The following is a 3,608-nucleotide window of genomic DNA, read 5'->3' as shown; positions in this document are numbered from 1 at the left end:
CAGCCTCCCAAGTAGCTGGGACTACAGGCGGGTGCCACCATGCCCAGCTAATTTTTCGTGTGTATTTTTTTGTAGAAACAAGGTTTTGCCCAGACTGGTCTTGAACTCCCGGGCTCAAGCGATCCAGCCGCCTCAACCGCCCAAAGTGTTGGGACTACACTCATGAGCCACTGTGCCCAGCCCCAACATGTTCTTAAAGAGGGTTAGTGACCACCTCAAAAGGTGAAGAGCTACCTACATTGGTCTAGAAGTGTAACTAAAAGTTCGCCCGGCAGGCAACATAGGAAAGGTCATTTCCAGCATGGCAAACAGTTTAGAAAGAAGTAAAGTGGCTTCGTGGGCACGTGACCTATGTAGTCGCAGAGTCCGACACTCTGAGCGCCTGTGGTCCCTTCAATGTGCTGCTGCTGCTGTCACCCTCGAACTTCTTGAAACAGAGTCTCGCTCTGTCATCAGGCTGGAGTGCAGTGGCACAATCTCAGCTCCCTGCAACCTCCACCTCATGGGTTCAAGCGATCCTCCTGCCTCAGCCTCACGAGTAGCTGGGTTTACAGGTGCCCACCACCACGCCCGGCTAATTTTTTGTATTTTTAGTAGACACAGGGTTTCACCAGGTTGGCCAGGATGGTCTCGATCTCCTGACCTTGTGATCTGCCCACCTCGGCCTCCCAAAGTGCTGGGATTACAGGCATGAGCCACTGCACCCAGCTGATGATTTCTTAACAAGAATCAAAGAAGCAAGCCCAGGACCCTGGACACAGCAGCACAGGTGAAGGGGGCAGAGCTTGAGAGTGGCAACCCAGCTGGCTTCAGGCTCCAGGGAAGCCAGAGGTGTGTCAAGTCCCGAAAGTGAGCAAAGTACTTTTCACAGAGAACGGGGACTAACTCACTGGGGAGCTGAAACAAGAGCCTTGCAAATTATCTAGCCTGTGCTTCTGAGAAGCATGGCATTTTCAGAAAATTCCCAGCAGGTGGTGGGCACAGGTGCTTGGTAGAAAATGGCAGGAGATGAGGTTAAAAAAGTAAGACAGACCAGATGAAAGATGTAAGATTCTAGCTAAGAAACTTTAGAACCCAGGAGGAGGCAGAGGTTGCAGTGAACCAAGAGCATGCCATTGCACTCCAGCCTGGGTGTGAAACTCAATCTCAAAAAAGAAAAAAAACTGCTCTAGAGATGCGGAAGGAGACATTCAAGGATGTTTTTGGTTTTGTGTTGAGACAGGGTCCTGCTGTGTCCCCCAGGCTCTTGTGCAGTGGCACAATCACATTTCACTGCAGCCTCGACCTCCAGGGGTCAAGGGATCCTCCCAGCTCAGTCTCCAGAGTAGCTGGAACCACAGGTGTGTGCCACCAAGCCTGGCTAAGTTTTTTTTTTTTTTTTCTAGAAGCAGGATCTCACTTTGTTGCCAGATTGATCTCAAACTCCTTGGCTCAAGCAATCCTCCCGCCTCAGCCTCCCAGAGTGCTGGGATTACAGGTGTGAGCTACTAAACCCAGTCTGAAGGATATAAAAAGTGAAATGGCGTGGCATTTCACTGTTAAAAAGATTACTCTAGTGGCTTAAAGAGGATGAATTGGAAGGATTAACAACTGTAGGCCAGGCAAGGTGGCTCATGCCTGTAATCCCAGCACTTTGGGAGGCCAAGGCGGGTGAATCACCTGAAGTCAGGAGTTCGAGACTAGCCTGGCCAAAATGGTGAAACCCTGTCTCTACTAAAAATACAAAAATTAGCTTGGCATGTTGGTGCATGCCTGTAATCTCAGCTACTAGGGAGGCTGAGATGGGAGAATTGCCTGAACCCGGGAAGCAGAGGTTGCTGTGAGCCAAGAGTGCGCCATTGCACTCCAGCCTGGGCGACAAGAGAGAAACTCTGTCCCAAAAAAAAAAAAAAAAAAAAAAAAACAGGCACGGTGACTCATACCTGGAATCCCAGCACTTTGGGAGGCTGAGGCGGGCGGATCACAAGGTCAGGTGTTCGAGACCAGCCTGGCCAACATACTGAAACCCCGTCTCTATTAAAAATACAAAAATTAACTGGGCGTGTGGTGCACACCTGTAGTCCCAGCTACTCAGGAGGCTGAGGCAGGAGAATGACTTGAACCAGGGAGGAGGAGCTTGCAGTGAGCCAAGATCATGCCACTGCACTGCAGCCTGGCATCAGAATGAGGCTCTATCTCAAAAAAAAAAAAAAAAAAAAAAATTGTAGACAGTGTGATCAACGTGGTGGCTACAATGGTAGTCCAGGGAAGAAAATAGGAAGGCTTGAATGAAACGGTAGCCATGGGAAAAGGAGGAGACTAGAGGAGAGGAGAGGAGAGGAGAGGGAGCCGTTTAGGGAGACCTGAGGTGGGGTCTGAGTCATTGGCGACGTGGTGGCTGAAGCCCTGATCCCAGAGAACATTACTCACAGAGACCCCACCGAGTGAGAGTATCAAGAAGCCAGCCCAGGATCCTGGGAACAGCGGCACAGGTGAAGTGGGCAGAGCTTAGGAGTGGCAGCCAGTTGGCTCCAGGCCCCAGGGAAGCCAGAGGTGCACAGCCCAAAATGAGCGAAGCCCTTCTTTGGGCGAGGGGGCTACCTCGTCGGGGAGCTGAAAGAAGAGGAGAGGAAAAGTCATGTGTGTCCATTTATTAGAAGGTTTCGGGTGAGGATTTGGAGGAATGGCTGCAGGGAGGGCCAACCAAGGAGCGAATGAGAGGCGAGGCATGGAGACGGCTAGGAGGGAACGAAGGGAGGGCAGGAAGTGCAGGAAGTGCAGGAAGTGGCAGTTGGTTTTTGGATCTGGGAGAGACTTGGGCAAGTTCACCTAAGATGAGGTGAAGGAATCATCAGGGTTCAGGATGCGGCACGTGTGGAAGAGAAGGCCCCGTGGAGGGGCAGAGGCTCAGAGGATGTCAGCAGGAGGACCTGGGGTGGGGGTTAGAGAGGAGCCTCCCAGGGACTTCCTCGGAGCCTGAAAACATGGAATCAGGGTTCCCAGACGAGGATGCGTGGGGCACGAAGTGGAGCGCGATCCCGCAGGTGAGTGGCATCCTTTTACTCTACAGAAGCTGCAAGCTAACGTCTGGAGGGAAGAGGCAGGGTCGAAGGCTTTAAGGGAGAATGTGCTGAGAGTGTCCTGAGCAATGACAGGAGAAAACATGTCAGCATTACCAAGAATTTAGTGGAGAATGACAGCAACCCCGTGAGTTTCTGTAGCTGCCCTCAGCAGCCTTTGTGTGCTGTGTCCTCCAAATCACTTCTCACCCTCTCCAATGCTAACATTAGCCCAGGCAGCCAAGAACTTTTCTTAAGGTGACTGCATAGTCCCCCTGTTCTCCAGCCACCCCCTCTACACAGCAGACAGAGTGATCTTTTGGAAATACGCCAGCTCACATCAACTCCCCTCCTTAAGACCATCCAGTGGTACCATTACACTTAGACCAAAGTCCTCAGAATAAAATTCAAAGGCCCGCATGATCAGGGCACTCACCCCTTCTCCCTACACTTTCTCCCTCATGTACTGTGCCCCAGCCACTTTGCGGTCCCCTCCTTCCTCAGAGGTGCCAGGCTGTTTCCTGTCTCGGGACTTGTGTGGTTGCCGTTGCTATGCTTAGAAGATTGTTC

The sequence above is a fragment of the Nomascus leucogenys genome, chromosome 13 (genome assembly GCF_006542625.1).
Source record: "Nomascus leucogenys isolate Asia chromosome 13, Asia_NLE_v1, whole genome shotgun sequence".
Classification (NCBI taxonomy): domain Eukaryota; kingdom Metazoa; phylum Chordata; class Mammalia; order Primates; family Hylobatidae; genus Nomascus; species Nomascus leucogenys.
The sequence above is the reverse complement of the archived record's forward strand: the minus strand, read 5'-3'. Positions refer to the sequence as shown.